General features: G+C 41.2%; 1 long non-coding RNA gene across 1 annotated transcript; it reads left to right on the forward strand.

Moving 5' to 3' along the window:
* The first annotated feature begins 13653 nt into the window (after positions 1–13653).
* LOC140510756 (uncharacterized) lies at positions 13654–17461 on the forward strand. Its single transcript, XR_011969364.1, has 2 exons — positions 13654–15140; positions 15651–17461. It is a non-coding gene; the product is annotated as an uncharacterized lncRNA (long non-coding RNA).
* The last annotated feature ends 1194 nt before the right edge of the window (positions 17462–18655 follow it).

Raw genomic sequence — 18655 nt, forward strand, 5'->3', positions numbered from 1 at the left:
TGGTCACTGAATTCAGATGACTGTGGAGGAGAAGTGAGGCTGGTGACCTGCACAGCCCTTCCTCACTCAAAACAAAGTCAAGTGCAAGTCACGTCATTATTTCTCTGATGGTATGGTCTTCTTTGGCAACAAAGGATGAACACACACTTTCCTGTAGGGTAAGATAGATTTCCATACCCAATTGAGTATATGTTATTCCCTGCTTAACCCAAATCAGGTGAGAATAAGGTTCATTTATTCACTCTCACATCCCTCCTCCTCCCTTCTGCTGTAAAAGCATTTTCTTGCCTCTTTTATGTGGGATAATTTACACCATTCTACCTCTCCCTTTCTCCTTCTCCCAGTACATTCCTCTCTACCCCTTTAATTTTATTTTTATTCAACTCGCCGTGTGCCCTCTTTCTATATGTATGTATATAAACATTGGGTCATAATATGTACATACATATAATAATACTGATAAATGAACTTGAAATAATGTAATGATTTTTATCAGGACATAATATGTTAGAATTGTATTATCCCACATCAGTTCTGCAAGTCATTAGTTAAGAAGATTCTCTTAAGTAGAGATGCTGTGTATAGGATGGAGGGATATCACTAACCAAAGAAGTCCTTTTTTGAGTAGGGACTTAGGCTAAGAAGTACCTTTTCTAAAAGAGCCTTAGCTACTATGTCATTTTACCAGTATCATAGCTCACATCCTTTTGGAGAGGAGGGAGTCCAAAGGGCCCCTGCCTAAGGTCTCCTAGCTTTAGAGTGATTATCAATAGTAACTGTTGCTGCTTCCCACCCAGCCTGATGTCTTTCTTTTTCTTGACCTCATTAAAGGGGCCATGTCCTGGCTACCTCTTAAACAGGCCTATTCAATGAATGGGCATTGCCTCACCCCAAGTGAGTACCTGCCCAAGGCCTCCCACTGCATCCTGGGTCATCTCCAGTGGTCCTGAGGAATATCAGGTCACTGGATTCAGATGGCTCTGGAGGAGAAGTGAGGTTGGTGACCTGTACAGCCCTCCCTCACTCAAAACAAAGTCCAGTGCCAGTTCTGTCATCATTTCTCTGATAGAATGTCTATATATATATGTATATATCTATTTTCCCTCTAACTACTCTAATCCTGAGGAAGGTCTCATGAGTTACAAATATCATCTTTCTATGTAGGAATGTAAACAATTCAATTTTAATAAGTCCCTTATGATTTCTCTTTCCTATTTACTTTTTCATGCTCCTCTTGGGTCTTGTATTCGAAAGTCAAATTTACTATTCAGCTCTGGTCTTTTCATCAAGAATGCTTGAAAAGCCTCTGTTTCAAGATGATAGTCAATGACCTGATACAGTAGGTACAGTGTGACTCACCATTAGAGAAGTTGACCAAGCTATGGTTTTAGACAAGAGATCAAGGAAATCTGCTTTTGAAGATAAATGAACTTTCCCCCTTTGGCTGGATTCTTCTTTAACAGAGTCAATGAAAATAAGCACTATACTTTTATCACTGAGATCACAATCATTTCCTGAGGAAAAATTGGGAGCTATCCAAGGCCTCCCACATGAAATACAGAGTCACATACAGAAATCTACCTGTCACTGCATGTGTAGCAAACATAGGGAAGATTTTTTTTCCCATGTGGAGGAATTCATTTTAATAAGATATCAGACCCCATGGGGCATTTCCAAAATTAAAGTCATGATGAAGAGGTGAGGATTGGGGATTGAGGAGAGAAAGGGGTTACTCCTTTTTTTCTTTGCATAGATAATCACTTTTGGAACCCATACTTCTTCCCAAAGCTTGAAATGGCTTCTGCAGCCTGATCTATTGTCTTGTCGATTCCCTCCTGGGTTGACTTGGCCAAGTGTTCAGCAGCTTTCTGTCCTGCCTCTGTGGCCTGGTCCACAGCCTGCTGGACAGTTTCTGCTGCTGCATTTGCCACCTCCTGGGCAGCTTCCTCTGCCTGCTTCTTCAGATCCTGGAAGCTCTTGTTGGCCATCTCGAAAGGACTGGCTGATGGGGCTGTAGTGGCTAAGATTGGGTGGGGTCTGGGCCTGGATCCTTGAGTAGAACGTGACTGTTGAGATGCTTCCCAGTTTTCTCTTAATGCAGCTGCTGCAGTGGTTCAAGCCTTATGCAGCCAAAGGGCCAGCCATGCCTACCAGGAAGATTTTTTAAAGAGACAAAGTGGGGTCTGTTGCCAGAGGAATGTGATTGATGGAGTTCACAACAGCAAGAAGCCATTTAACTTAACTCTCAGAAATAGTCTTGGAACTAACACTAGTTCTTTTGCAAATGTTACTTATAGTAATAATCACATATTCTAAAGACTACAGAGCAAGTATCTAAAAAGGCTCTAACTTATCCTTAAAATGTTCCTTGGGAAAAAAAAAAATGTTCCTTGGGAAGGCAGGTGGACTAGGACTCTTTTCATTTGCTTTCTTCACCAAAACTAGGTGAGTATTAATTGCAAATTAAATGTACTTCCTTCCTTTGCAGAAGCATTAATTTTGAAGGAAAGTAACAAGCCATGAGTGAAGTGACTATACTCTCCTTGCCTTTGATAGGGATATATAATTTTGCATTTTTCCTAGCTTCTGAGATGCAGAATATTTAAAAACCAGTCCTTCACTGGTATAACTCTGTGTTTCTAACACAAGGCCGAAGGTGAAATTAAGGATGCCATGTATGAATATCAAAGTCTCCCCACTCTCCCTGGACCCTGCTCTTCAGTTACTATTTCTTGTCCAAGACACATTGAGAAGAATCAGTATAGGGGGGCAGAGGCAAGGCAGTGGAATATAAAGATGGGCCTGCTCTAACTCTGTCCCTATAGCTCATAAAATATCTTTAAAAAAATGACGCTAAACAAATTCTAGAGTAACAGAAGCCAAAAAACGACAGAGTGAAAGAAATTTCCAGCCCAAGACATCCTGGAAGGCCAACAGGAAAGGTCTATCCCACCAGGCTCAGAGAGGAGTGTAGCCCATCCTGGGACACATGGCAAAGATAGGACTGGAGCAGGCTTCAGGGTGTAGAATCATGGGTAGTAGTTACGATTCCCACATTTCTCAACCCACAAAACCAAAGACAGTTTGAAAGGTCAGTGAGAAAGCTCTTTCACCTGGGTGAGAGGAGAGCATGGTCTGGCCTCAGTTCCAGCCCCAGGGCGGCAGCAGCCACTGTGGCAGCAGAGACCACTTTTGAAACCCTTGGCCTAAAGACCCTGAGGAATTGAGTGGCTGATCTGGGTCTCCATCCTGAGAGATGGTCCTGGCGTGAGGAGGAGCACTGGTGTGGTGGAGCTGGTGGAGGCTCTGGAGAGGGAATCCTACTCACAGATCGTGGGCAGAAAAGAATGCTTGTAGTTGTTCCCAGACCAGAGTGCTGGCCAGGAGAGGAGTAAACTCCTCTCTCTTGATTGTGCCACCTTGGAGAAGTTGAGAACTTACAGGTCCCTAGAGTATACCCTCCACTTGACAAAGGACTCAAAAGTCAAGTAACTGGCTGGGAAAATGCCCCCCAAAAAGGGGGAAAATAAGACTATAGAAGGTTACTTTCTTGGTGAACAAGTATTTTCTTCCATCCTTTCAGATGAGGAAGAACAAAGCATATCATCAGAGGAAGACATCAAAGTCAAGGCTTCTACACTCCAAACCCTCCCAAAAATATGCGATGGTCTCAGGTCATGGAAGAGGTCAAAAAGGATTTTGAAAATCAAGTAAGAGAGGGGAAGGAAAAATTGGGAAGGGAAATGAGAGTGATGCAAGAAAGTCATGAAAAGCAAGTCAACAGCTTGCTGAAGGAGATCCAAAAAAATGCCGAAGGATCAGCAGCAGTATATTCAAAAATATCATTTGGTTTATTAATTATAGAATAATGATTTACTTCAGTTTTTCATCTTGTGCTTTCCTTGAACTAGAACGTCTGTTCTCAGATAGGACTATTTTTTAGAGAAGAAAATTTTTTTAATTAAATTATTTTATTTGTTTTCAATGCTCTACAATCACTTCCATATATCTTAGATTTTTTTCCCTTCCCTCCTACATTTTCTCCCTCCCTCCTCACTCCCTCCCTGAGAAGGCATGTAATTTTTTATTTATACACATACATTCGTATTAAATACATTTTCACCTTAGTTATGTTGCATAGAAGAATTAAAATGAATGGGAGAAATCATAAAACAAAACATAATACAAAAAAAAAGGGTCTGCTTCATTCTGTGAATGAATTCTATGAGAAAAAAAATTTAAAAAAATCAATCAATGCTCTTTGGCAGTTACTCCCACCTGCCGTTTCTGATGGTAGTTTGAAATTTTGTCATTTGTGACCTTTGTTCCTTTCACTGTCATTAAGACAATAAGCAGACTCTGCCATGCTTCTGCTCAGACCCAGGAAACAGTTCAACAGGATCACACAGCACTTAGGTATCACTCCATTATGTTTTTGTCTATATTTTCTTGTGAGATGTTTCTCTTTTGATGGGGTGGGGAGGGTTTGTTTATTCCTGTTACTGCATTTTGTCAAAGGATTTGGGAAAAAAATCACTTTATAAAGATTATCAATCATCCCCTTTCTTGAGTGTCTTTGAATGAATACAATGTTATTCCATTGCAATACTTGATTGTATAAAGGCACACTGTGTATTGTCAACAAAAAGAAACAGAAAGGCTATGTATAAGTTTTTGGTACTATGTACCATCTCTATTACTTCTCTGATGCCTAAGTACTTATATACCTAAACTGTTTTCAATTTATTTATTTGATCATGTGTGTGTGTGTGTGTGTGTGTGTGTGTGTGTGTGTGTATTTCTCTATTTCATTGGATGTCCATTTTTTTCCCCTGAAGAATTATATTCAGTTTTACTGGGTAGGTGATTCTTGGTTTTAATTTCTTTGCCCTTCAGAATATTATATTCCAAGCCTACTGATGGCTTAATGTAGAAGATGCTAAATCTTGTGTGATCCTGATTGTGTTTCCACAATACTTGTATTGTTTCATTCTGGCTGCTTCCAATATTTTCTCCTTGACTTGGGATCTCTGGAATTTGGCTACAATATTCCTAGGAGTTTTCTTTTTGGGATCTCTTTCAGGAGGTGATTGGTGGATTCTTTTAATTTCTATTCCCCCCCCCCCCCAGGTTCTAGAATATCAGTGCAGTTGTCTTTGATGATTTATTGAAAAATGATGTCTAGCCTCTTTTTTTGATCATGGCTTTCAGGCAGTGTAAAAATTTTAAAATTTTCTCTCCTGGATCTATTTTCCAGGTCAGTTGTTTTTCCAATGAGATATTTCACACTGCCTTCTATTTTTCATTGTTTTGTTTAATAATTTCTTGATTTTTCATAGAATCATTAGCTTCTATTTGTTCCATTCTAATTTTGAAGGAATTGTTTTCTTTAGTGAATTTTTGGACCTCCTTTTCCATTTGGCCAATTCTTCTTTTTAAGGCATTCTTCTCCTCATTGGCTTTTTGGACCTCTTTTGCCATTTGGGTTAGTCTATTTTTTAAGGTGCTATTTTCTTCACTATTTTTTTAGGTCTCCTTTAGCAAGCTATTGACTCATTTTTCATGATTTTCTTTTATTTTTTTGTAGTAGATAATGGACAAGTACTTTATTTGCCCATATTACACATCTCATAGGGATGTTGTACCACCAACCCTCATTTACAAGTGAGGAAACTGAGGTTGTTTAGAAAGGAAAAATGGCATCCCTAAAGTCATGGGCCATGTAAGAAGGAGAGTTGGGAGTCAACTGTAAATTCCAATGCTCTTTTCACTATATACTCCAACTATCTAGAGGAATTAAATGGTGGAGAAGGAAAGAGGCATTCATGAAGCACCTACTATGTGCCAGGTACCATATTAAGTGCTTTGCAAATATTATTAAATTTGCAATAATAATTTAATGGAGGATATTTAAATTTAATGCGATTTTTTTCTACTGTGATATACATTATTTGCCATCTATAAGCAAAATAAATTAGATTTAAAGGAAAAATTAATTATATATGTTAATATAGAAGAGCAATTTACTATAGGTGCATGATGGCCAAAACTCTCTTGTTGCTTTTCTTAATGTACTGAGAGGAAATGTTATCCTTTCATGATTAAAATAATAAATTACCTCCCTGTACGAAATTACCATAAATCAAAAATCAGAGAATTTGGGTTTGAATTCTAAATTTGTTACTTGTTCTCCGTATGACTTTGGACAAGCCATCTAATTTTTTTGCATTTATTTCTTCCTCTACGAGGTTGGATTAACTGATTTTTAAAAAAATTTATTTATTTAAGTTTTCAACATTCATTTCCAAAAAATTTTTGGGTTCCAAATTTTCTCCCCCTTTCTCCCCTCCCCCACCCCAAAACGCTGAACATTCTAATTACTCCTATCACCAATCTGCCCTGCCTTCTAACATCCCTTCCTTCTCTTATCCCCATCTTCTCTTTTGTCCTGTAGGGCAAGATAACTTTCTATACCCCATTAGCTGTATTTCTTATTTCCTAGTTGCAAGAACAATACTCAACAGTTGTTCCTAAAACTTTGAGTTTCAACTTCTCTTCATCCCTCCCTCCCCACCCATTCCCTTTGGGAAGGCAAGCAATTCAATATAGACCATATCTGTGAAGTTTTGTGAATGACTTCCATAATAGTCGTGTTGTGTACTCTAACTATATTTCCCTCCATCCTGTCCTGCCTTCCATTTATTCTATTCTCTCTTTTGATCCTATCTCTCCCCAAGAGTGGACTTCTAATTGCTCCCTCCTCCCATTGCCCTCCCTTCCATCATTGCCCCCCACCCTGCTTCTCCCCCTCTCCCCCACTTTCCTTATTGTAAGAAAGGTTTTCATACCAAAATGAGTGTGCATTTTATTCCTTCCTTTGGTCGAATGTGATAAGAGTAAGCTTCATATTTTTTCTCTCACCTCCCTACTTTGTCCCTCCTCTGAAAAGTCATTTACTTGCCTCTTTTATGAGAGATAATTTGCCCCCTTCCATTTCTCCCTTTCTCCTTCCAATATATCTCTCTCACCGCTTAATTTCATTTTTTTAAAGACATGATTCCATCCTATTCTATTCACCCTGTGCTCTCTGTCTCTCTCTCTGTCTCTCTCTCTGTCTCTCTCTCTGTCTCTCTCTCTGTCTCTGTCTCTGTCTCTGTCTCTGTCTCTCTCTGTGTGTGTGTGTGTGTGCCAAGCCTAGAGGCCTGTATTGGGCTACCCGAGTCTTTCTTACCTGTCCCAGGTCTTCGGTTGGCCAAACCGGATAAACGTATGAGAGAAAGGACGTTCCAGAGTCAAACAGGGGTTGAGCTTTATTTCAGGGTCTGGGTTACAAATGCAGGGGGGTCTTCCTTAGGAGGAAGAGGGGGAGATTTCCTAAGGAGGCTAAGCTTAAGGGATTGGAAGTAGAAGTACAAGCGGGGAGAGAGGGGGAGGGGAGAGAGGAAAGAAAAGAAGCGGAGCCCTACTGTCCTCTTAGGCTCCACACGTGCTAAAAGAGAGCTTTCTGGCTTCCTCAATCCTACTTAATCTTCAGCCACACAGTTTGCATCTCAATACCGTGCTGTTAGGTAACTAGGTGTGCTCCAATCCGGGACGACCTCGAGGGCAGGGAGACTCCACCCATCACGTATCTCCAGGGGAGAGGTGGAAATACCCGAGCTAGCCGAGCTAGCTCAGTCTGACCTTCTCGAACCCCCGCTGTTCATGGAGGGCCTCGTAAGACTCTAAGATTTAGAAGTCCCACTTTTACCCGCCCGAGACCGTCCACACGGAATTGAGCTTCCAATCCCAACATGTGTGTGTGTGTGTGTGTGTGTGTGTGTGTGTGTGTGTGTGTGTAATCCCACCAACTACTCAGATACTGAAAAAAGTTTTCAAGAGTTACAAATATTGTCTTTCCGTATAGGAATGTAAAAAGTTCAACTTTAGTTAAGTCCCTTATGATTTCTCTTTGCTGTTTACCCTTTCATGCTTCTCTTGATTCTTGTGTTTGAAAGTCAAATTTTCTTTCCAGCTCTGGTCTTTTCATCAAGAATGCTTGAAAGTCCTCTATTTCATTGGAAGACCATTTTTCCCCCTGAAGTATTATACTCAGTTTTGCTGGATAGGTGATTCTTGGTTTTAGTCCTAGTTCCTTTGACTTCTGGAATATCCTATTCCATGCCCTTCGATCCCTTAATGTAGAAGCTGCTAGATCTTGTGTTATCCTGATTGTATTTCCACAATACTTGAATTGTTTCTTTCTAGCTGCTTGCAATATTTTCTTCTTGATCTGGGAATTCTGGAATTTGGCCACAATGTTCCTAGGAGTTTCTCTTTTTGGATCTCTTTCAGGAGGTGATTGATGGATTCTTTCAATATTTATTTTGCCCCCTGGTTCTAGAATCTCAGGGCAGTTTTCCTTGATAATTTCATGAAAGATGATGTCTAGGCTCTTTTTTGATCATGGCTTTCAGGTAGTCCCATAATTTTTAAATTGTCTCTCCTGGATCTATTTTCCAGGTCAGTTGTTTTTCCCATGAGATATTTCACATTATCTTCCATTTTTTCATTCTTTTGGTTTTGTTTTGTGATTTCTTGGTTTCTCACAAAGTCATTAACCTCCATCTGTTCCATTCTAATTTTTAAAGAACCATTTTCTTCAGTGAGCTTTTCCATTTGGCTAATTCTGCTTTTGAAGGCATTCTTCTCCTCATTGGCTTTTTGAACCTCTTTTGCCAAATGAATTAGCCTATTTTTCAAGTTGTTATTTTCTTCAGCATTTTTTGGGTCTCCTTTAGCAAGGTGTTGACCTGCTTTTCATGCTTTTCTTACATCTCTCTCATTTCTCTTCCCAGTTTTTCCTCCACCTCTCTTACTTGATTTTCAAAATCCTTTTTGAGCTCTTCAATGGCCTGGGACCATTGAATATTTATTTTGGATGTTTGGGATACAGAAGCCTTGACTTTTATGTCTTTCCCTGATGGTAAGTATTATTCTTTCTCATCTGAAAGGATGAGAGAAGATATCTGTTCACCAAGTAAGTAACCTTCTATAGTCTTATTTTTTTCCCTTTTTTTGGGCATTTTCCCAACCAGTTACTTGACTTTTGGGTCCTTTGTCAAGAGTACGGTATACTCTGGGAATCTGTAATATCTCAGTTCCTCCAAGGTGGCTCAATACAGTGTGTACGCTGATCTGGAAGCAGGAAGAGATTTTTGCGTCCAGAATCTTAACAGTTACCTTTCCACAGACACTTGGCCTCCAGTTTCGCCAAGTCAGCACTGGGGGCTGATTTTCAGATAAGCTGGATGGGCAGGGTTGCCATTCAGTGTGAGACAGAGCCTTTACACAGGGCTGAGGTGAGACTCACCTCCTTAGTTCCCCCAGGGGTTTTATGATCCAAGAATGTATGCAGGCTGATATAGGGCCTGCCATGAGAATTGCTGCTGCCTGCTCCATGTGGCCTCTGTGGGCCACTGCCTGAGGCTGGAGCTATGGGAAGGCCCTTCTCCCTTCCTGGCCAGCTGAAAAAAACCCCATCACTGACCTTTGGCACCTGTGGGTTGAGGGATCTGAGGACCCACTGCTGCTGTGACTGGAGATTCTGCACCCAAGGTGTCCTCCTCCCAGAGTCACATTGTGCCATGCCATGTGGCCAAGGCTGGGCTGGGTTCTGTGCTCCGCTCCACATCTGGTGTAACAGATGTTTCCCATGGGCCTTTCAGGTCACCCTGGGCTGGAAATCTATTCCACTCTGTTGTTCTTCACTTCTGCTGCTCCAAAATTTGTTGAAAGTCCCTCTCTACAGGTATTTTATGGGCTGTGTGGGGAGACCCTGCATATGTGTGTCTTTCTACTCCGCCATCTTCCATGATTTTCTTGCAACACTCATTTCTCTTCCCAATTTTTGCTCTACTTCTCTTATTTGATTTTCAAAATCCTTTTTGAGCTCTTCATGGCCTTTGACCAATTCATATTCTTCTTGGAGGCTTTGAATGTAATAACTTTGACTTTTTTGTCTTCTTCTGGTTGTATGTTTTGATCTTCTTTGTCATGAAAGTAAGATTCTATAGTCTTATATATATTGTTGTTTGCTCATTTTTCCATCGACTTACCTAACTTTTTAACTCTTTGTTAAGGTAGGGTGGAGGGCGTGGAGGGCGTACTATCCCAAACTTTAGGATTTTTGTGCAGCTGTTTTCAGAGTTACTTGAAGAGACCTGTAAATTTTCAGTTCTTCCAAGTTGGTATAGTCAAAGGCAAGTTGCTTACTCTTCGCCTGGCCAGTGATCTGGTTTGTGAGTGACCACAAGCACTCTTTTCTGCCTTGTAACTGTGAGGAGGACTCCCTCTCCACTGCTGCCACAAACTCCACCACGCTAGCCCTCCTCCTCACCCCAGGACCACCACTCAGGACTGTGATCTGATGATCCTAGCACAGGCAAAGCAAGAGAATCTTGCCTCAACAGTAGCAAAGAGATTCCTGCAATCCCCCTCTGATCTAGCTGCTCAATTCTCCCTTCTTCTTTGGGTAGAGAGCTCCTGGAAGCAACTGCTACCACTGCTGCCCTGGGGTTGGGCCAGACCATGATCCTATCTCACCCTGATCTGACAGACATTTCCTAAGCTGTCTTTGGTTGTTTGTGTTCGAAACGTCTGCAAACTGCCATAGATGTCAGTGATTCAGTCTCCTGAGGATTTCTCTGGGTATACTGGGGCCTCGTTTATGCTGACATGTTTTGTGTTGGACTGAGCTCCTCTCTCAGACTGGTACAACAGACCTTTCCTGTGTTCTAAGTTGTCTTGGGCTGGAAATTTGTTTAACTGTCATTTTGTGGGTTCTCCTGCTCTAGAGTTTGTTTAGAGTCATTTTTTACAGGTATTTGGAGGGAATTGGGGAAGAGCTCAAGCAATACCTTGTGTTTACTCCACCAACTTCAGAATATGGTTTTGGGGTAGGAAATGATGAACTGATTGATTTAGAAAAACATGGAAAGACTTGGACTTATGAAAGAAAATGGTACCCACTTTCAGATAAACAGTTGACAAGTGGAAATAAGCATAGAATGGCCTTACAAATATGTGTATGAATATGTGTATGTTTATAGATATCTATGTATATATATATGTGTATATATATGTATATATATCCCCTTAATTGTAGCCTTCTTTAGGGTTGGTTGGAGGGAGGGAGGGGAAAAATAAAGTAAAAGGTGCACAGGAGAGAACAAAACAAAGCCTATAAGGGAGCAAAGAAAAACTGGACAGTATTGAATCTAATGTGTAGTATTTATTATAGAAGCTTTGTTGAAATGGACATTTATTGTTTCAAGTCAAATCCTCTTAGTTTCTGCTCTGTATATGGTATTTTTCTTTTCTTTTCTTTTCTCATTTTGTATTTAAGTTTACAACACATAAAAAAATTTACAAAAAAAAGTCAAAAGAAAATATGACTCCCCAGCAACCTCTATTATGGTTTATTCTTATTAGGCCCCCAAATACAAGGCCATTTTTAAACAATATTTTTTAAAAACCAGTTTCATTTTTGAATTTTGTTTTTATGTCATCTAATTTTCTCCCTTCTTCCCTTCTCTACGTTCCCAGAAAGCTATAATTTATAGAAAAAAAATAACCCATTTTGGCAAGGAAGGAAAAAGGGAGCAGACAAAAAGTACAGTAAAATTGACATTTTATATACACACACACACACACACAAGCATACACATTTATATGTGTGTATACATATACATACAAACACACAATATAAATATATATATGAAATCTGTCCCACCCACAGCTCCCTCCCTACTTGTCTTTTGCAAAGGAGTGGGGGGACGCAACTCTTTCATCTTATCTGTCTTTTGCAGTTTCACAATATTAATTTTTAATTGTTTTGTGGTGATTGTTCTTTCTGCTTTCTTTATTGTAGTTATATGTCCATGGTTTCCATGACTTTACTGACTTCCTCAGTAACTTCATTTTCTGCATTTCTGGTTACTTATCCTTCTTTTCAAGCACATCTAGTCCTGATTAGTCTAATCTGGTCCAGTGTTACCATCTCTTAGCATGAAATCAAAGTGTAATCCATAGAGTGCAGTGATAAAATGGAATTGAATGTAATTAGTGATGCCCTCCACTATGTAGGATATGACTTGTTAATTTATGCCAAAATAGATTGTACTCTAACTTTGAGATAAAGGAGGGGCCCTTGGTCCCTTGGACCTTTATTTCCAACCAAAGACTCATGGTGTCATAGTGATGAATGTGGATTAGGTTTGAGAATGCTCCCTGGATCTCAGTATTCCTCTGGCTATCAGGATTCATCCCAGTCCTTGGTGGCAACTCAAAAGTGTCCCTATCCTTGAGACAAAGACCTACTGCCTTGGATTGCCAAGCTGGGGCTACCATCTAATCCCTGGTTGAGCTGAAGGTATATGTATATGTATATATATATGTGTATATGTATATATACACATATATATGTGTGTGTATACATATATATATATATATATGCATACACATATTATATGGCTTCAGAGGAATGGTCAGTATGGTGTCTGCTGTCTGACAACTCCAGGAGAAATCCCAGGAGCAGAACAAAGATCTGTACATAACTCCCAAGCAGTCAAACTGTACTGCAGACAGTGCAGCTCTGATGGGCCATCCAAACTGTTTGAATGCTAAACATGAATTTTCCTAAAAGACTATTTTATGGAGAACTCACACAAGGCATGTATTCCCATAGAGGTCAGCAGAAGCAATACAAGAACACTTTCAAGGGCTTTCTGAAGAATTTTGGGATTGATTGAGAGACACTGGCCAGGACTGCCCAGCATAGCATGCCCACGTCAAAGAAGGCACTAAGCACTATGAGGAAAGCAGAATTGCAATGAAAAAGAAAGAAAATGTGAGATGTGCAAATTTGGAGATATCTCCAATCCAAATATTCAGATAGACTATTTGTGCCTGACCTGTAGTAGAACCTTGAGAATTCATACTGGTCTGATCAGCCACAGTCAGACACATTATATGTTGACCCTGACATCATTATGCTATTTTGGTCTTTTCAGGTATGAAAAACAACAAGCACTGTGGGAAGCACTGGAGATACCAAGATAGAAATGATGTCCAATTGCAATTTCAATAAAAATAAGGAAGGAACTTCTTCAGAAGTCTTTAAGCTAAAGTTAGGTGACCATCAACTTGTTGGGAAAGTAGTAGAGGGGAAGTTTGGTCAGATATGGGGCTTGATTCAGATGGCCTCTGAAGTTCCTTCCAACTTTGAGGTTCTTTGATTGTGATATAATGAATTTGCAATCCAATGAAAGGAAGGGCAAGTACAGAAACAGCTATGATGAAGGGGATAGTTTTCAGGGAGGATGGAAAATTTTAAGGAACGCTTTCAGGGTACAAACAGAAAAGAAAAAGTATCTGAAGAAACAGAAGGGAAATCTTACCTGAATGTTCCTCTTCTCTGACTGTCTTCTCAGTTCTTTGCAGCCTGGCATCCAATCTCATCATCACTCAACTGGCCCCCTTTTGTCCAGGATTATCAATGATTTAACTGCTGAATCATTCGGCCTTTTCTCAGTCCTCGTCTTTCTTGATTTCTCTTCAGCCTTTGACACTGTTGATCACTCTTTTCTTGGATCTTATCTGCTCTTTGGGTTTTCATGCTTTTCATTCTCTGGTGGTTTGTGAGCACCTTAAGGTCAAGATCCTTATTTATTTTTTTTGGTTACTCAAAGCACATACAGTAGGCACTCCTGTGTCTACACTTTGTGTCAATAAATGTTAATTGACTGAGTTTTTCTTTTGCTACCTGTCTGACTGCTCTTTCTTAGTCTTACTTGCTGTATTAAACCCCCTATTCTGCCCCCTAACTCTGTTACACTCTGTCCTGGTTCATTTTCTCCCTCTGCACTCACTCACTTCATGACCTCTTCAGCTGTTTTGGATTTTTCATCTTTATGTAGGCAACTCTCAAATCCTTATATTCAAGCCTCATCTCCCTACTGAGCTGCAATCCTGCATTCCAATTTTCTGTTGGAAATTTCAAACTGTATATCTATAGACATCTTCAGATTAGTATGCTCCACACAGGCCTGATTATATTTCTCCCAATGACTTCTCCATCTTCAGACTTCCTCCTGCCTGTGGGCACCACCATCCTTGCAATCACCTATGTTCACAACCTGTCTTATGCTTGACTTCTCACACTTCAACCCTTTACATAAATTAAAAGTTGCTAAGTCTTCTAGATTTTACTTCCATAACATCTTTCAAAGCCACCGTATTCTCTCTACTCATAAAGTCACCATCCTTCTTCAAGCCCTCATTCCATCTGTGGATTCAGTGACTCCATTTTGAGAACTGCTCCATTTTACTTACACATATATGTACTCTCCTATTAGTTTTTACAATACAAGTAACTCAAAATAGGACACGCCCAGATATACCCGTTCTGAGCTACAACCTAGCCTCTTGTAAACATGAGGCAGAAATTCCTAATCCTACAACTCTGAAAAGGGAGCTATTGTTGCAGATCAGCCTACAGCACCAGTAACAGGGACCCACACCAATCAACTCCACTCCTCTCTGGCCAGAGGAGAATACTGCTTCCTCCTTGAACGGTGGAACTCTACCCAAGCAGGAGAGCCGTTCTCGCTCTGATTGCATAAACCTTGCATTGCTTTAGAGGTTTCCACTTCTATTACTCACCTCTCCACACTTCTCACCTCACACTGCGACGACCTGCCAGTTGGTCTCCCAGCCCTGTCTAACGCATCCTTTACCCATCTGGCCATGCGAGGGAACAGGGGGTCTCACTCGGTGCGCTTCTACCCTTGTATATACCTATATTTGTACATGTTATCTCTTCCTATAGCATGTAGTTTCCTTGAAAGCAGAGGCTATTTCAAGTTTGGTCTTCGTAGCCCCGATGCCTCGCGATTTTCCTAAAGCACAGGTCTCACTGAGTCACTCCTCCACTCAGGAAAGTCTTGAGACCAGTGTTTGTTGTTTAATGAGCTGTTGCAGAGATCCTCTCTAAAACCCCACCCGTTTCCTATTTAAAAAAACGAAACTAAGTCGCTGGGTCCCCTGATCTACAACCACAGCGAGATGCATTAGTCGGTTGGATTCTGTACACCTGGCAGGTAGGAGAGGAGATGGGTACAGCGGGTGAAAAGGAAAAGAGAGAATAGGACACAGCACACGGGGTTTGAGGAGGGAGCAGGGTTCCCTGGGCTTTAGGTGCTGCCCCAGTCGGGAGTCTGGAGAGGCTTAGAAGTGTGCAAAACGGTTCCCCTCTACTCTGCTCCTCCTTTTCCCCTCCCCCCTTTCCCATCTCCGGCTCCTCTCCGGCCCTTCACCTCGGGGGCATCTATGCGACGGAAAGATGGGATTGGGGAGTTAGGATTCGATACAGGCAAGCTGCTGGAGGGCGGACGGAGCTGGTTGATGAATGCGTCTCTTCCTGGCCGCTGTCCTCCCCTAGTCCCTGGTCTCACACAAGGGCTCTGAGAGACCCAGGGGATCTCCCAGTCCTGCCTCTTCATTTAGTACGGGAGGAAACTGAGGCACAGAGAAGGGACGAGATTGTTAAAATAATTGACACAGGCAGCAGAACAGGGATTGTAATCTGGGTCTTTCTCTTCCTTTCTCAGAATCAAGATCCTAGGAATGAACCAGGAATAGGTGTGACTATCTGGACTCTGGAATGAGTTCCGGCAATTCTGTTGTAAGACTTATTCTCCCCTCCTCCCCTCCCCCTCTATCCCCTTGGAGCACATGCCCTGAACCCTACCCTTATACAAGGCCAGGCATAACTTCCTGTTTTTGGTGGATGTTTCTTTCGCTAACCCATGTGACTCAGAAGACTGTTAGTACTGGGGAGACTTCATTTATTTATTTGCCTCTAGGAGATCTGTGATCCCTCCTACTTCTAGTACCTTGTTTTTATAGGGTTTGATACCTACATATGCGAAAGAGGCCTGGCAGAACTGGTTGATAGACTGTTCTTGGGGGCTAAAAATGATAGATGAGCAGGTTGGGTGAAAATGTCATAGGTTGGGTGAATCATGGAGCCTCTCCACCGAGTGGGTATAAGATGGTCATCTGCTGGTATTGGACAAGAGAGAATGGTCTGGAGGTACAAAATAAGCTGGAGGACTTTCTGAAGTATGAATGCATCCCACCCATGCTGGGTTTGGACATGGAATTTGAGTAAAACAGGATGGGGATATTTTTGTCAGCATTCTTATGGTTGCACAAGTGAACCTCATAAGTGGGATAGACTTGGTGAAGACTCCTCAGATTGTGGTTTTCTCCCAAGGGTGAGGTGGGGCCTGGAGGCTCAGGGCTGCAGTGTTTTTGGAATAGAATAGTTCCATATAAGGTATAAAACTGTGTGGTGTACTGGGGTCTCAATGATTGGACAAAACTTGTGTAATTCCTCGATGTCTTCATTTCAAAGGGATTGGTTAGATTTCGTGTCTAGAATGTAAGACCATATCCTCAGCTAATGAGGATAATGGTCAGTGGGGGGGAGGAGGGACTTGAGTTAGGGTTTATAAATCACTGTCCTGATTTTTATCTTCGGCTTTCCTACTCCAGGTGAACTGCTGTGGGATTGTCCAGATTCTCGAGAATCGAATAAAACTCTTTTCTGTCATCACTTTGAGAGGCCTCTGAGTAATTGATTTATGTAGGGACCTGAGCCATCCCACACAGTTTGGGGGCACGTACCGGGATCTGTGACCTTTCTGAGAGACGGCTGACAGCTCAGTCCAAGGACTTGGGCGCCCGTGGGGAGATTTCCCCATTGTCCTTGAAAGGAGCTGCCGGGCCTCCCTCTCTGCAAGGTAACGACCTGAAGCAGAGGAACTCAGTGAAGACAGAAAAGAATAGAGATAAGGACTCCAAAGACTCCGAAGCTGTGAAGTGTGTAAAAATGCCAACCGGTTGGTGTTGAAGTTTGCAGTCAGGCAACTTGTAGGCGTATACAACCCAGCGGTAAGCGCGGGGGTGGGGGGGGGTCTGGGGGTCAATTCGTTGAGTCTTAGATAGACTCGGGGAGAAGGTGACGACTCCCAACCAAATTAGTGGACTGCGGGACCCCAGGGTGAAGGGCCCCCCCCAAAAACGTTTGCTGGGTGACTGTTGGTGACGGGCGACCCTCACCTGAGAGCTGGCAAGAGAAGCTAGCAAGGGAGCTAGCATAATTCGTTGAGTCTCAGACTCGGAGGTGTTGGCGACAACCCTCGACCAAAGGAGCCAGCAGGAGAAGCTAGCAAGGGAGCTAGCATAATTCGTTGAGTCTCAGACTCGGAGGTGTTGGTGACAACCCTCGACCAAAATGGGACAAAAGCAGTCCAGGAATAGAGCTTCGGAGTGGAGTCAGGAAGAGATACCGGTAAATAGTCCCTTGGGAAACCGATTACAAAATTGGCATGAATTACCAAAATTATAGAGAAAAGAATGTAGAAGAAGATGATTAAGTACTGTTGTTTCATATGGGGTGAAAAGACATTGGAGGAGGAGGAGGCACAATCTGGCCCAAATATGGTTCCTCCGAGGACTGGGTGTGACAAAAATTTAAACCTATATGTCCTATTCTATTCTGTTAAATATTTTGTCTGTATATGTTGTGTTGGTATTTCTGTGTGAATGAAAGTCTGTGTGTCTCTGTTTTTATCTGATAAGGTTGTAAATTTAGCCAGCCAGCCAGCCAGCCAGCAGGAGCAGAAAGGCTGAGCTGAACTGTCCTTGAAATTCCTGTTACTCCCTTTCTTCAACCCCTCCAGACTAGTTTCAGAGGGGTGGAGGGACAAGGAGGGAGAGAAAAAAAAAAAATTCCTTTTCCCTCAGACCTAAGAGGCATGCTAGCAACTAATTAACCATTTCCTGCCTCACCCAAAAGAAGAAATTTTAGTGTAATGGGAAATAACAGAAAGTTAAGTGAATTCATTCTGGTCGTATTTGGAATTGTGAATAGGTGAAATGTGTCATTCTTAATTTAATGCTTCAGATAGGTTAGAATTTATTAAAGTTTGGTGGAAGTAAGCAGAAGATTAGAAAGTAAAAAAAAAAATCTCAAGTAAGCAACTTAGAGCTGAGAGTTTTGGATTTAGGTTTAATTAGATCAATATATTTGATGCCAGACAATGTATTTAAAGTAAAAAGATAATAAGTTTAGGTTTTTCTTTTTCTTTGCGGGGTGGGAGGGCCAGAAAGGGGTGGACTTGGGAATCCTGGCACAAATAAGAGGAGGGCAGAGACACGCAGCAGCATTTCTGCCAAAAATGTTAGCTCCATTAACAAAAGGATAGGTATTTGTTAGATGCAACATTAATCTAATGTAACTGTTACACGATTTTAAATTTTGTAATTTATTACATATAGATTGGGGTTTTAAAAAGATGTAATAGAAATTTGATAATTTGAAACTTACATTTGGTTATAAAAAGAGCTGAATAGGTTAATGGCTTCTTTTAAGTTTTAAGTAAACTTAAATAAGTTTAAATTTTTAGGTAATCCATCTAAATATTGTATTAGAAATTGCATTGTTAAGCTAGTTTGTGAATTGGTTAAAAAGAGTTGTTATGAATTGTTTTTTTGAAAGAGTTTTCTTGTTGTAGCATTCTTATTAAGAAAATGAGAATGCTTTAAA

Source organism: Notamacropus eugenii, chromosome 6 (genome assembly GCF_028372415.1).
Source record: "Notamacropus eugenii isolate mMacEug1 chromosome 6, mMacEug1.pri_v2, whole genome shotgun sequence".
Taxonomy (NCBI): domain Eukaryota; kingdom Metazoa; phylum Chordata; class Mammalia; order Diprotodontia; family Macropodidae; genus Notamacropus; species Notamacropus eugenii.